Here is a 16,872-nt window from a genome sequence, read left to right on the forward strand (position 1 = left end):
CAGACCAAGCAAGTAATACGCCTCTTACGATTCCAGCAAAATCTCCTCATTCGCCAGTGATTGCTACTACTCCAAATAATCCCAGTTCAATTTCAAAACAGAGTATTCAGGAAGCATCGATGGATCAAGAGTACTCATCTAAACAGGAAGATCCGATTCTTGAAATATTTGCAGAAGAAGAAGAAGAAGAAGATATGGACACAGGTCGACCCACCTTTCCAAAAAGAAATAAACCAAAGCCAGAACGCCCCGAGACAGCCACGTCAGGTACAGCTTCTTCTAAACTCAAATAATGCCTTATATTTTACAGTGGAATTGTAGAGGCTTTAGAGGCAACATTGATGACATTCAGTACTTAATTAGACGCTACTCTCCAGTGGGTTTCTGTCTGCAGGAAACCTATTTAACTGCTAAAATTTCTTTTTCTATAAAAAACTACTCAGTCTATCGAAGAGATCGGAATACATCTGACTCTGCTCGTGGTGGTGGTGTAGCTATTTTGATTAACTCAAAGATCCCTGCTAGTCAAATCATTCTTCAAACCCAAATTGAAGCCGTTGCTGTGCGTCTGATTGCTGAGATTGCATTTATGCTAGTCTCAGTCTATCTCCCACCAAACAATACCTACTCTTATAAAGATATCGAAGAACTTTTAGTACAGCTACCCTCCCCAATCTGCTTGCTAGGGGATTTCAATGGCCACCACCCTTTATGGGGATCCTCTAAATTAGATAGACAGGGCCGACTGATTGAAACTCTACTAGACATACAAAACCTTACCATTCTTAATAGTGGTACACACACCCATATACAGTTATACCCTACATATACCCATATCCTACTGGATAGACTTCCGCAATTGACCTCTCGATTTGTTCTCCAATACTGTTTCCAGTCATTCAGTGGTCTGCTATGGATGATCCAATGGGAAGTGACCATTTTCCAATTGTCTGTAACCTGTTCGCTACACAACCACCATTAGACCAACCCTGCAGAAAATGGAAATTTTCTAAAGCCAAATGGGCCAAATTTCAATCAGCAATCATTCTGGACAAAGAAACCATTCAGCTACAACCTATAGATAAAGTAACTGATTATATCACATCCCATCTTTTAGTTGCAGCAAAATACTCAATTCCATTATCAAACCCCCCAACCCGACGGCACTTCAACTACTGGTGGAACGAAGAGTGCACGAAAGCAAAGAAGGAAAAAAATAAAGCATTCAATTTATTCCGTCGATTTCCGTCAACAGCTAATTTAATTTGCTACAAGAAGCTAAGGGCAAAAGCGCGGTTCATTCACAGGCAAGCCAAGAAAGATTCTTGGACTCTGTTTGCATGTACTATCAACAGAAATACCGACTCCAGATTAATATGGAAGAAAATTAGACAGCTTTCTGGGAAGTTTCCAATCATCCCTTCCCCAATTCTTTCATACAATGGACAAGAACTCTCTGGTCCTCTAGATATAGCGAATGCCTTGGGTAAAACCTTTGCTGAAGTCTCTTCTGCATCAAATTACACTCCGAAATTCCAAAAAATTAAGACCTCCACCGAACAGAGGCCCATCAACTTTAGAACCTCACTATCACTTCTGTATAATCAGCCTCTTGAATATTGTGAACTTTTACAAGCCATCAGAACAACAAGAAACAGTGCAGCTGGGCCAGATGGCATATATTATGTCATGCTGCAGCATCTCGATGAGCAAAACTTACAAATGCTGCTAGTTTTCTTTAACCGGATCTTCCTGGAAAATATTTATCCAACCTCTTGGCACCATGCTACAGTTTTGCCCTTTTTGAAACCTGGAAAAGATCCTTCCAGTCCTAATAGTTACAGGCCAATCTCTCTGTCAAGTTGCCTTGGTAAAATTCTTGAAAAAATGATCCACAGTCAACTCAGCTGGATCATTGAAACTGAACAACTATTGAGTAATTGTCAACATGGGTTTCGCAAAAATAGGTCCTCTCTAGATCTGATGATCAAGGCCGAATCTGAAATTCGCAATGCCTTTGTGAAAAACGAACACCTTGTCATGGTCTCCATTGATATAGAAAAGGCATTCGATACTACCTGGCGGTATGGCATTCTCAGTGACCTACATAATCTTGGTCTACGAGGCAACCTGCCTATATTCATTAGGAACTTCCTCCAGAGCCGCTCTTTCCAGGTTCGATACCAAAACTCCCTTTCTTCTACATTCTTGCAGGAAGAAGGAGTACCACAGGGGTCGGTTTTGAGCGCAACCCTATTTGCCCTTAGAATTGATTCCATTTCCAAAGAACTTCCAAATACTGTAGAAGCCTATCTTTATGCTGACGATCTCTCCATTTCTTGCCATTCTCAGAGCATGAGATCTATTGAACGGCAATTGCAAATGTCCCTCAATAAAATTCAAAAATGGGCTCAGTTCAATGGATATCGGCTTTCCTATCAGAAAACAGTTGCGATCCACTTTTGTAATCAACGCAAATTACATATAGACCCTGAACTCCGGATATCAAATTCCACCATCCCAATTACCAACAATATTAGATTCTTGGGATTAATATTAGACAGCAAGTTAAATTTCCTTGAGCACATTAAAGTAATACGTACTACCTGTCTGAAAAAGCTGAACATGCTTAGAGCTATATCTGCCCAGTCTTGGGAAGGAGATCGTACAACTTTGCTGCTCTTATATAGAGCACTGATTAGATCTCGGTTAGATTACGGTGCCCCAGTTTATGATTCTGCCCAAAAGAGTGTATTGCGCTGGCTCGATCCTGTACAACACAGTGCACTAAGGATTGCTCTTGGTGCTTATAGGACATCACCAACCTATAGTCTATATATTGAAGCCCATGAGCCCCCTTTGTACCTCCGCAGAAAAATGTTACTACTTAAATATGCAGTCAGAATACGAAACTGTTCTCCACACCCCATCCAACCATATCTCTTTAATCCACCATTTCACAATCTCTATAGAAATAAACTAAATAAAATACGCCCAGCAGGCCTACGGCTCCTTGAAATAGCACAAAATTGGAATGTTCCTCTCCAGAGTAGGTAGCACAGAAAGAATTATTCTTGCCCACCATGGATCCCATTTACTCAACCAGCCTGCGATAATTATTTTCTCCAATGGGGAAAGAATTGTTTACCGACTTTGAATGTGCAGCAACTCCATGCTAGCCATATTCAAAACTATTTTGACTTCTTACCAATATATACTGATGGTTCCAAAACTCATTCAACTGTTGGAGCAGCATCAGTGTTTCCCTCTGCTATCATATCAGCCTCTCTTCCACCTGAGTACAGCAGCTTTTCAGTGGAATTATATGCAATTCAATTAGCTCTAGAAAATTTGACTCTTCACCCATCTGCAAAATATTTAATTTACACCGACTCTCTCAGCTCAATTAGAGCAATGCAGAATTTCTCTCATAAGGATCACCCTATATTAAATCAAATCAAGTATTTGCTGTTGAAAATTGAAGAACGTCAGCAATGAGTGAACTTCTGCTGGATTCCAGCACATTCAGGCATCAAAGGGAACGAGTTGGCTGATATTTCTGCTAAAAATCCGTCAACACTAGACTTAACCTCTGTCTTTATTCCTGTTTCTGATTATAATATTATAATTCAAACAGCATACCATGAACAATTGACAGAGCTATGGCATAAACAAACAAATAACAAACTTTTCCAGTTGAAACAGGACCCAAAATTTTGGCACTCATGCATTCAGACAGTTCGGCGAGAAGAAGTGGTACTCGCACGGATTAGAATAGGACATACTCATCTGACTCACCTCCATCTACTGACAGGCGATGATCCTCCTCATTGTTCACAGTGCTCTGAGCATCTAACAGTCAAACATGTTTTGATTGACTGTCCACATTATCAACAACATCGAACTTCAATATTTCATTCTTTGGCTAATTTCTGGGAACGGATAACATTAAATGATATCATTGGTGAAAATGCCAATATTAGTGAACTTTTCTGTTATTTGAAACAAATAGGATTGTATAAGCGACTATGATTAGTTTCTGGCATGAAATGAGATTGAACCGTCTTCACATTAATTAATTATTTATTTTATCTTTTCAACATACCTATGAATAGGCGCAATATAGCCACAGCAGCTTGTGCGCCATTAAACACCCATACCACACACACACATACCTTTATCTATAGCAGCAATTTGCCTCCAATGCCATACTGCTCCAATTTGTGCAGCAGTCTTCCATGTGCAACAGTATCAAAGGCCTTTCTAAGATCCAAATATATGATATCAAAGTTATTCTTTGCATCCAGTTCCTTTGTGACTACATCATAGTATCCAATCAAATTAGTCCTACAAGACTTCCCCTTAACAAACCCATGCTGTGTCTGAGCTATAACTGAAATCAGGAGCGGACCGTTAACTTTGGGGGCCCTGGACTAACACTGTTTGGGGGCCTACCCAATTAACCCAAATTTGGGTTAGTTGTGGCGACTCATTCACCATTTTGTCGTAAAACTGTTTTTTTACCCTTTTTTAAATAGGAAAAATTATAGGCAACAGACATTGAAGAACTTTTTTATTTTATTTGATGCACTTGGATTACAAACTTTTATATACAGTTATAATGAAAAAAGGTTTTGTATACATAACAAACATAAATAAAAATAAAATGTATTAGATATTACTTTTAGTAACAAACAAAAAAATGAAACAACAAATTCTCAGGTCAAGAATAGACTAAGAAAAAAAACAAAAACAAAAATAATACTTATTCTTAAAAATAAAATAAATAAAACATTCTAGGAGTTATATAATGTAAGTATTTTTAATACAGTAATACCCCGAAGTTACGCGATAGGTGGGTCCGACGAAAATCGCGTAAGTCGGGGTACAACTTTGCATATAAATACATATAAATTTTGCTTAATTGGGACCAAGGACTAACAAAAACACTAGTTTGGAAGAAAAATATTAATAAAATTGCAGTTCTTTATACATATTAATACAAAATATGTATTAAAAAAACAAATGACTTACGTAAAAAAGTTATTTCGATGTCGATGGCTTCATAAAATCTAACAAATTCGTCTGACGACACAGCGCCTTCTTTTTTTCACGCAGAATTTCGTCGTAGCAAGCTAATAATTTTTTTATTCCTTGCTTTGTAGCTATAACGCGTTCTTCGTTGGAGTCTATGTTTTCTAAAATTTTTAAGCCCTTTTCAATTGAGCCCTTTTCAATTTTCAACCTGTCAAGTTTGCAATTGTCATGTGCTTTTCGCCGTTGCTTCATTTAGGCCTGTAGCACGTGCAATATCACATGGTCTTTCATTTCGCTCAAAGCGTTTCACAATTTCATATTTTTTCTCTGTCGACAGAGGCGGACTGGCCATAAGCCTTGCCGGGGAAACCCGGTGGGCCGGTGTGATTTTGGCCATAAACCATAGTATGAGGCCACTATAAATTTTCCCGGGTAAGAATTTTTGATCCAGTCCGCCTCTGTTTATCGATAATTGCTTTTCTTTTTCTCTCTGAATCTGCAGTGTCTTCACCAGGACGCTTCCTTTTCACACCTTTTAAGTATTTTACTCATTTTTAGGGAATAAAGCACAATTACAAAACGAGGAGGCACGCTTGATACACATAAACAAAGCTGCGCGCATGTAGCAACTGAATAAACAACACCATAAAGGCAGAGATACACTATTAACACCTCACATTTCTAGGGGTTACTACCATAAAACAATAAAAATCCAGTTGGTTTCTGCTAGTGAAATCTGTTATAAACTGGTAGTAAACTCGATCTAATTGCATTTGCGATTATACCGATAGCTGGAATTGTGTTGGTTTTTACGTTATTATGGTGAAATGTGTTTCCCCTTCACTATAAAAAACATAAAAGCAGCAAAGTTGAATTTTGTTCATCTTTCGCTCTCATTCTCCGCCGTCGCACCGTATATCGATAACATATGAAAAACGACCTTGAAGATGGTGGGCGGCAGCGTTGCCAAACGAAAAAATCAAGAACCGCGTAACTCCGAGTTCGCGTAAGTCGGGGTATTACTGTACATTAAAGACATTTAAAGAGTAACTCTTCTGCATTTTTTCGCTGCAAATTTTTTTTTTATTTGATCATCACATTGTAATTCTTTGGTTAAATCACAGTTTATGGAAAGAATTGATAAATAATTTAATCTTTCATTCGTCATTGTTGTCCTATATTTGTTTTCTATATAGGACATCCTGGAGAAGGATCGCTCCGCCTCACAGCTGGTGATTGGCAACGGCAAAAAAATTTTTAAAATTGTGTAGCAATTCGGAAAAACATCGACAAGTTTCTTTTCATAAATTAGCTTGAATATATCACTGCATGAGTCGTATGAGTCTGGCTTAGTCTGTAAGTAGGATTTTAACTGAATGCATTCATTGACTAAATGTTCGTCTATGTCATCCGAATAATAAACAACATTACATAAACAACAGCACTTTCCAAGTCAATATTTTTGATATTATTGTCTTGCAAATCCATTAAAAATTTGAATCTTTTGCTAAATTCCCCATAGACATGGCCTCTTCTGTATAAATCCATAATCAACTTATCTAATGCAATGTTTAGCATATCCCGTTTAAATTTTTCTGCTCCATTTAGTGAAACTTTCTCTGTAGATTTATCCGAAAATTTTGAACTAATACGTCTCTTTTTTAAATTATTGTATTCTTTTTCCACACTAGTACTTAATTTTTTGGCTGTCTCCTCGTATTCATTTAGTTTCTGATCTGATTGTTCTCGTATGTTGCTCACGAACGCTTCTAATGACGTAATTAATTTCTCACTTTCACATATGTCTAAGCCTGGGGTCTGCACTTTTTTGTTAACTAAATTGAATCTCTCTAAAATTTCTTCCCAAAAAACAGTTAAAATTGCAGTTTCAAGTTTCGCCAAATTATTATATAAATTCTGTGCCTCTCTTCAAAAATCAAGTTTCTCGTCCATATTGTCACTAAACGTTTTTAATATGTTCATGATATCACCGTAACTATTTTTTAAAGCTCTAACAGCATCATAGTGACAAGACCATCTAGTCTGGCTTAAACTTTTTATCGAAAATTTTAGTTTTGTTTCACGATTTAGAAGCTGCCACCTATGGGTAGTTGCAGAAAAGAAAACATATTTGTTGCACTACTCCAAAAAAGTTCACAATTTGAGTTGCAACTTTAACCGCTTCCGCACCAACTAGATTTAGGGAATGCACAGCACATGGCACATAATCAGCGCATTTATTTTTTTGTTTGAGATGTGCTTGCACATCATTGTTATCGGCCGGACATATTTGCAGCGTTGTCAAAAGACTGTCCTCTACAATTATCCAGTGGCAGTCCATTTTTTTCTAGAAATTCTTGTAAGGAATTGAATAAAGATAAGCCACTGTGACTACTAATTTTGATGAAAGATACACATCTTTCATACACTTTTCCCTCAAAACAATATCGTACTATAATAGCTAGTTGGTCATTGTGGGACAAATCTGGTGTCGAGTCCATCACAATTGAGTAGCACTTTGCATTGTCACTATTTATTTCAGCTGTAATTCTTTTTATTACTTGTTTTCCCATAATCTCTATTATTTGTTCATAAATTGTTTTTGATAAGTACGAAATGAAAGGCTTTGGTCGCAGTTCTCGTTGTTGGATATGTTCGCGCATGAATGGATCGAACTCTGCTAGTAGTAGTAATAGTAGTAGTGGCATGTGATGCAAGAAAGCAAATGTATGAGCTTATGCAGCATCAGCCAAAAAAAAAAAAAAAAAATCACACCATTCCCTCCAAATGCCTGTCCAGTTCCTCCTTAAATTTATTCACCCTATCAACTTCCACAACGACAGATGGAAGTTTGTTCCAGCAATTAACCACCCGCTGGCTAAAGGCAAATTTCCGCACATCTAATCTACATCTGTCTTTTCTTAATTTGAATTTATGCCCCCTTAGGTTCGTAATCTGAACAAGTGGAATGGTTTCAGCGTGCTGAAACCATTCAAGGCCTTATACACCTCAATCAGATCACCGCGCAGGTGCCTAGTCTCCAGCCACTGCAATTTGCAGAACTTAAGCCTCTCTTGATAAGAGGATCCCTTCATTCCCCTCACCAATCTTGTTGCCCTTCTCTGTACACGCTCAAGTAAATCTACATCCTTCCTAAAATGAGGCCTCCAGACCTGTACGCAGTACTCAAGGCGTGGCCTGACCATTGCCTTATAAAGAGGGATAATCACCTCCTTTTCCCTGCTACCAAAATTCCTATATATCATTGACAAAACCCCATGACCTGCCCTGGCAGCCTGTCTGCATTGCTCAGAAAACTTCATATCTGCCTGCACAATTACTCCCAGGTCTTTTTCATTTTCTACCACCTTAAGTGTAGTACCACACAGTTGTTACGTTTCTCTGGGGTTACTTCTACCCATATGCAGTACTTTGCATTTGTCAAGGTTAAACTTCAGTTGCCACTTCTTAGCCCATCTGCCCAAATTATCTAGATCCTGTTGCAGTAGCACACTGCCATTACTGTCATTAACAACCCTGCCAACCTTTGTATCATCTGCAAACTTCGACACTATAAGCCTGATATACCTTCATCAATATCATTGATAAATATACAAAACAACAGTGGACCCAACACCGAACCCTGTGGGACTCCACTAATAACATTAGTCCAAGAAGAGCAGCACCCATTGATTACCACCCTCTGTCTTCTCCCACTTAACCATCCTTTTATCCATTGTAGCAACTTACCCTTAATACCATTCTGCTCCAATTTGTACAATAGTCTTCCATGCGCAACAGTGTCAAAAGCTTTCCTGAAATCCAAATATATGATATCAAAATTATTTTTTGCATCCAGTTCCTTTGTAACCACATCATAATATCCTATCAAATTTGTCAGACAAGACTTTCCCTTAACAAAGCCATGCTGTGTCTGAATTATTGCTGGAGTCTTGTCTAGATGATCCTGCAATGCATCTTTAACCAGTGACTCCATTATTTTACCCGGAACAGAAGTTAAACTAACTGGTCTGTAATTACCCATGTCACCCTTCGATCCCCCTTTGTGAATTGGGGATACATTTGCACATCTCCAGTCCGTGGAGACCTCCCCTGAGTCCAAGGATGCTCTCATAATTATGGCTAAGGGTTTACTTACTTCCTTTGCTGCCTCCTTTAATATAACTGGATAGATCCCATCCACCCCAGGTGCTTTTCTTACATTTAACTTCAACAGTTTCTCTTCCACTTTGCTCTCAGTTATTACAAAATCATTAAGTACCCTGCTACAATTTGATAATCTTCTGCCATTTTCAAACCTTAATAATTCCTCTTGTGTGAATGTAGATGTAAAATACTCATTCAGTTTGTTTGCTATCTGAGCAGGATCATCAACAGTCGAACCATCAATGTCAAGTGGACCAATCAGATTCATCCCCTTCCTTTTAGAATTTATATAAGTAAAGAAATCCTTGCTGTTTTTCTTAGCATCTTTTGCCAAGGATTTCTCGTAATCTGCCTTCGCCTGCCTAACCTCCTTTGTAACTTGGTTACAGATCAACTTGTAGCTATCATAGGCTTCTGTGTCACGTGTTAATTTGTATGCATCCCATGCATTTTTCTTCTCTGTTACGACTCTCATTAGTTCATTTGACAACCATTTAGGCCTAAACCTTGAACAATATTTCTTAATAGGTATGAAACTTTTAGTAGCATCCACGATTAATTCCTTGAATGCTTCCCACTTAGAATTTACTGTTGGTAACATCATCAGTTGATCCCACTGTACAGAATTTAAAAACTGTGGGAGACCACTGTACTCGCCTTTACGGAAGCAAAAACCTTTTCCTTTACCCCTGATGGTAATTAAATCTTTAAGTAAATCCCACGTGAGTACACTGTGATCACTGCCACCTAGTGGTTCCTTTATCTGCAAATTCCTAATACATGAATGATCACTGCTGATAACCAGATCAAGAGTATTACTTTCTCTGGTTGCCTCTCGAACATGCTGCTGCAGAAAACAATCATCCAATAAATCCACAAAAGTATGACTAGTGTGTGAGTGACCAACCCACAAGTTCCAGTCAATATCTGGGAAGTTGAAATCCCCCATTATAAGACATTCCGATTTACTAGCCCACTCTATTTCTCTGTACAATTGTTCATTGTACTCATTCGAGTCAGTAGGCCTATAACACACTCCTACTCTTATTTTTGCTTTCGCAGTGCTTATGTCACACCAAACTGACTCAACAGTGCACTGTTCATCTATATCAACTGGATGCACTTCTTTTGATTTTATGTTTTTCTTAATTAACAGCATAACACCTCCTCCCTTTCTATCCTGTCTATCCTTTCTGTACACATTGTACTCCCCAAATTTCAGTTCGGCATTCCTTATATCAGTGTGACACCATGTCTCTGATATCCCAACAATATCCGCCTTTGATGTCTTGACCAACACTTCAAATTCATCAAATTTATTTACTATACTTCTAGCATTGGTATACATGCAAGCATACATGCTCCTTCTATTCTTTGTTACCCTAACACATCCCATATACTTACCCGATCCACGATGACCGCCACCCGTCCCTGAAACCCCCAACACCCCACGCTCCAGGTCGCTACTTATTCTAATAGAAGTTGTGCAAGAATCACCTTCACCTCTGCCTACGGCTACTGTTAAACTATTAGTCCTTGTATCCCCCCAAGCTATCAGTTTTCCGACCCACCCAACACTGCCTCGATAGCATCAGCAAATATTCTTGCACCCTTTCTATTTAAGTGTATCCCATCCCTGTAGAAGCAGTCTCTCCTGTTAACAAGTACAGTCCAGGCTGAAACAAATTCTACCCCTTGAGCCTTGCACAATCTTTCCAGGGCCGAATTGATCGACAAGGCTCTCATCATATACTCTCTCCTATCGTGTCTGGGCAGAATTGCAGACACTTTCAAATTCAACCCTATTTCACGGCTTTTTTTCAACAGTGAGCAGTTCTGCCGGTCTCCTACTCTTGATATCATTAGTGCCAACGTGTACAACTATATCACCTTTTGTGCCCTTAAAAGATGATATCCGCTCTACAACGTCATCAACCTTTGCCCCTGGCAGACATACCCTGGTCCTGTTCCACCTATCCTTTTTACACAATATATTCCCCATCTCCCTGACAATAGAGTCACCAACAACTACTAGTTCCTGTGGGACCAGCGCATTCTGCCTTGGGGGTTGCCGCTGTGTTGCGTGATGACCAAGTGCAAGCTCTGGCGTTGATGTGGGCAGCTGAGAGCCTGATGGGCCCCTCAATTTAGATCTTTCGAGGGCATCCACCCTGTCCTTCAAACTCTCATATAGGCCCATAACAACGCTGAGTTGTCGCCTGATTTCCTTACACTCCTTGCATCGCGCACACACATAGACATCCCCCATGGCAATATCATGTTCCGTTCCAGATAGTTCGGCAAACATTTCACAAGCTGCACATTTTTTTAGGCTGTGATGCGTTGGAGAATCGCCCCCCTCAGTTCTCCCCCGAGTCACAGCACTTCTGCCACTTTGTGCCCGTTGCTTTGCTGCTCTAGATTCCAGAGCCCCCATAAAATTACCATTGTGCGGAGAGCCAAATATTTTCTCGTGACCTCTGAATGCTAAACCCCTTACACTTAAATATTTCACCACTTCAATAACACGTTTTAGGACATTGTGGTAATATTCCGTATCTTTTCTTAGTTGCTCCTGCAACTGCTTGTCAATAACAGATTTATTTTCTTTACGTGTTAACCATACTAACAATGATTTCTTATGTTCATTAGAATTTTCGTGACTTTCTAAACAAGGCAAGGTCCTATATGTTTCCAGTCAGAGAATCTGGTTGTGTATTGAGAAGGGACTTGAGAGAAAAGTTTGGAGACTAGACAAAAAACACTTCCCATACTGGTAGAATAGCACAACCGAGATCTTTCCAGTAATTGACCATTTTTAATTTTTTTTGTAAAGTACTTATTTGAAAATGATCTGTTTTGTTCTTTGTAATTCCTTATTGAAACTGGATGTATATTTTTTGCATCTTTATTTTGGAAATGAGTTTCATGTGAGAGACAGTGATTAATAAAATTATCATTTAACTGTGTAGGTCACAAATCTACGTCAACGTTTAACAGCAACGGAGACTTCAGAGAACTGGTCGTCGTCTAGGTCTTGTATATTTTTGTCTGGTACTCAATGTCCATCAGCGTCAACATTGTTTTTAGAGGTTCTCGGTTGTGATTCTAGTTCTAGTAATTCTTTGTTATTGTTATATACATTTTGTTGTTTTTTCTGTTTCTCTTCGGTTAAGTTATTCTCTCTTTCGCTTATTACTGCACTTATATCGTTTAGATTCTCATTTTTATTTTCCAATACAAAAAAATTTTGAAATTTTGGCACATTTACTTTCTTTTTCTCTACTTAATTGTATTTTTCGTTTTTCAGCTCCGCCTTTATATTTTCTGCCAGACATTTTTTTAGGTATTTATTTAATCTGAAAAGAAATTAAAAAAACCTAAAACTAAAAATTTGCAATTCGCTGAACACCCTATTGACCTCTTTATCACCCCCACCTACACAAATCTGACTACAATTTTCAGAAAATTCCAGTTTTTAGGGTGTGTAAAGCAGTTGTTAGCAGAACATTAAAGCCACACATTTTGTTTACAAAATTTAACAAACTGTTAATGAGCATACAACATTTACATAAATACAGCATTTACATAAAAGAAACAAATAATTATGTGGGAAATACATAAATATACAATTTTAGTTTCTCGTTACCTTGGAACCTCAATCAGCTGTCACTTAAATTTTTATTCTGAGACAGGGGGTCCTCACCTCCCTTACAAGGCCCACAAGCTATCTGCTGCTTAGTAATTTAACTCCATTAATTCTCTTTCTCTATTAATTTAAATCAGAAGATCCAAGTACTGAGGAATTTTATTTCTTTTAGCTTCCCTTGTCTGGACAATTCTTGTTACTTGTAGTAATGCTGTGGTGTCTCTCCCCAAAGACGAAGCATAAGATAGTAACATAACAAGATTTATTTCAATGTTTTATACAAAATTTATTTACACACATTTAAATATACCTTGTATCAACCTTTTTCACAATTCTGTCATTACTATGCATAAAATGGCTTCCACCCGTACTTTTCTCCCTTACAAAGGGCATAACTTCCAATAATCCTTTTTCTTTTTGTTATACAACTACTAATCATACTAACCTATACAATCATATACAGTGATATATATATATATATGAATATATGTATCTATAGTATATAGGATAATTCAATTAATTTCCCACTCCTCTTCTATACACTCTAGAAGATAAATCTACAGAGTATAATTCACCTTGTTAACACAGTTTAACAGTTCATGTTATCAAATTTCTCACATCTAATACATCTCTTTATGTTTTACAGATACTTCTAATAAAGTAACTCTCACTCTCTATCTACTATTGTTCTCCAGTTCCATCTCTTACAGTATAGTGTTCAATTTTGTTACAATCCCCCTTCAACTGTCCTGTTCATTTCTTTTCCCATTTAATCCCTTACGATACCGTTCCTGTTAGCAAAATTTTCTAAACTTAACTTACTTGCACTCTTCTCCTTTTTCCTGGGTAAGATTTCTGTTTCCAGTCCTGTTCTGCAGTCGTCTGTCTAGGCTTGGCCTCTGCTGACCCACTAGAAGCACTTTCTTACGCTGCTCTCTGGCAGTTCCTCCCGTGCACAAGGACTTTTCTCCAGGGCTGCTGCTCCAACCATCCGTGAGAAGCTCGATCTCACTCTTTTCTCAATCACTTCTCCCCCCTTGATTATCACTACCCACTAAACTGCCATTTACCCCCCCCCCCAACATTCTTTCTAGCTCCCTCCTCCGCGATTCTCTCCGAACTTTTTTTTCTGGGAACAACTCTCTTTCCTCTCTGCATCACCTTTTTGTTCATCTCTCTCCCCTTTTTTTCTCGACCAATCATTTACTATTTCACCATCTTCATCTTATTTCTCATTCGCTCATTTCACATTCCATTGTCTCGACCCATGACTGGTAGGTTGAGACCCCTTTCTTTGTAGCGAGGACTTCCAGGCACTTAGAAATTTCCAGAACTTTTGTTGGGTCATCCAGCCGCTTGGAAATTTCCAGAACTTTCGTCGGGCCGTCCATATCCACTTACTTCTTTCGTCACGCCTTATTTTAAGTGGCCGACCTAAATTTTTAAGAGCGCTCTCCGTGTCGGCCTGTTTATTCTGCGGTATGCTACCCGAACGCGGCTTACTCTAATATCTCGGGTCCTCCCTTTTTCCTTTTTTTTTTTTTTTTTAAGTCCGAACCCTTTCTTTGGGGGATGGGCGATCCTTTGTCCTTTACTACCGTAGTGCCGCCCCTGCTCTGTTTACCGTAAACAAGAACTGTTTCCAACTGGCACTCCTATTGTATAGTTGTGTTTCGAACAGCTCCCCTGTAGCTATGCTAATCCACTCTCTACCAAAACGAATAGAGAGAGTGAGCACAAGCAATTTGCTGAAAGCCGTCCGATTTAAACATTAATAATTTTCCAAGAGATATAAAATAATTATTATAGATAGTTGTAAGATTGGGATCTTACAATTACATACAAGCTTCCTAATTTCATATACAAGGCCTTTCATGTCCACCGGCAACCTCCAAAAACACTCATTTTCGTTTCACACCTTTCTCTCTAAAAGTATCCCAACACCCAAAAATCAGTCAGCCTGACGCCATTTTTAATTTGATGCGAACACTGGACGTCCACTCATTTCCTGTTTTGGCTCCAACGGTGTCATAGATCAAAGGAGGTGCCTCGCATAATCCCGCTTCACGTCTTATTGTTCTTCCTTAAGCAACCTCTTCACGCCCGTTCTCAAATGGCACCCGTTTACTTAGTCCTGCTGTCCCTGTTTGCTCTCATATTATTTGAATTACTTGTTTACCCCTTTGCTACTATTCTCAGTTTTCATGCTTAAACTATCCCATCACTAAATCTAGGGTTCTTCAAACTTTAACATGACTTCTAGCAAAACAATTATTTTTATTTTAAATTTGTAAAATTTTACATCTTACATTGTCATTGTCAAGTAGGCAAGCTTATAGCTTACGCTGCTTACTTCAAATAAACGGTGTCCAGTTATTTTTATTATGGCTCATTTCGAGGAAATGCAAAAAACGATTGAATTTATGTGCCGACAAAAGATTTCCGGAGAGTGATTTAACTTATATTTATTTAGTATTTAGTAAACTTTGCCGATACTTGCCAGTGAAGAAACGAAGCACCTGAACAGTACACTTTACTGAACGAATGACTATTTAATATTCAACTATACTGTACTATACATAACCTCAAATGTCAAATGGTGAGAGTTACGCTAAGCTAACACACTTTAGAGGAGCTAGACTTGCACTTCCATTCCGACGTTGCCACATTATTTGCATAATTGACAAATGACAAAGTATATTTTGATTTTACCGACTACCGACAGAGGCGATAGAAGACAGAGCCGTATTTACTATTTACTGTCATTTAAAACATTGATATTTTATTCAAATCCAATAGTGTTGCAAATCAACAATTTAAACTTTATCTAGGTACGAAAAAATTTTGTATAATTAATTTTTTCTTAAATTTTTAATTTAAATTGTTTTTATTTTTTTTTGACCGCGAAGGGGGCCCTTTGAACGAATGGGCCCCGGACTGCAGCCCATAAACACCATGCCTTTAACCAGTGCCTCCATTAATTTCCCTGGAACAGAAGTTAAACTAACGATCCTCCTTTGTCGATTGGGGTCACATTTGCACATCTCCACTCCATGGGTACCTCCCCCGAGTCCGGGGAAGCTCTCATAATTATGGCTAAGGGTTTGCTTACTTCCTTTGCTGCCTCCTTTTATTATACTTTTTATTATACTTTTAGGTATTTTCAGTAATTTCAAAATTGCCTTATCATTTTTAATAGTACATTATACCAATATAATCTCTTTAATCACCTCAATCTTCTTAATAGCACTTACTTGTATACTCCTTCCCCCCCTTATAATTTTATTTAAAATGGGGACTTCTAAATCCAGCCTTTGCTCTAGGTACCCTAGCATGTCCATATAAATTGCACAGACAAACAGCATCTGTTTATGCCATGCCTGTTTTTTTATGTGATATTTTTAATGTTATAGTTTTAATGTGTGAATATATCATCATGCTGATTTTGGCCTGTTATGATACACTGTTAAATTATCAGACAAGCAACTTTTTTCTAAGTGTTGTAAATGATCCTTTTCTCTTTTGTGCATACATGCATGGCTATGATATTGTAGATATTGCCAGCAGTTTTCTTCACAATGCAGTTTTGCCATGTAGTGCTGTGTTCCATTTCCAATAGCATTTCATAAAGTATCATGCATACTGCATTATGAAATAGTTATTTTTTTTTTAAGGGAAAGGTAATATATTTTAAATGCATATTTTAACCCTCTATCAGGCATGTAAGAAAAATAACTATGGCCAGTTATGTGCTTTAGTTTATATGCCATTCCCCCCACATACATGCAGGTAAAAGGCAAAAATAGTTGAAAATGATGCACTTCATAATTTTATTCTTTATTCTCGTGCTATATTGGATAATAGGGATGAATAATATCCTTAATAACAGTGGTATTCCCTTCCAAAAAAAATTTTTTTTTTTTTTTTTTGACTACCTCACTTCCAGTGTATACTAGTGTATTCCAGTGTATACAAGAAAGGAGTAAGAGAAATTGAAGGCTTTAAAGGAAAGCATTAAA

At 38.0% G+C, this 16,872-nt stretch overlaps 1 protein-coding gene across 1 annotated transcript in view; it reads left to right on the top strand.

The window, feature by feature from the left end:
- The window catches only part of Nrx-IV (neurexin-4), a 405,554-nt gene that overhangs the window by 39,759 nt on the left and 348,923 nt on the right, over nucleotides 1-16,872 (top strand). The gene's annotated exons all lie outside the window — the stretch shown is intronic.

Source organism: Mastigoproctus giganteus, chromosome 1, assembly GCF_048544385.1.
Source record: "Mastigoproctus giganteus isolate SK-2022 chromosome 1, ASM4854438v1, whole genome shotgun sequence".
NCBI lineage: Eukaryota > Metazoa > Arthropoda > Arachnida > Uropygi > Thelyphonidae > Mastigoproctus > Mastigoproctus giganteus.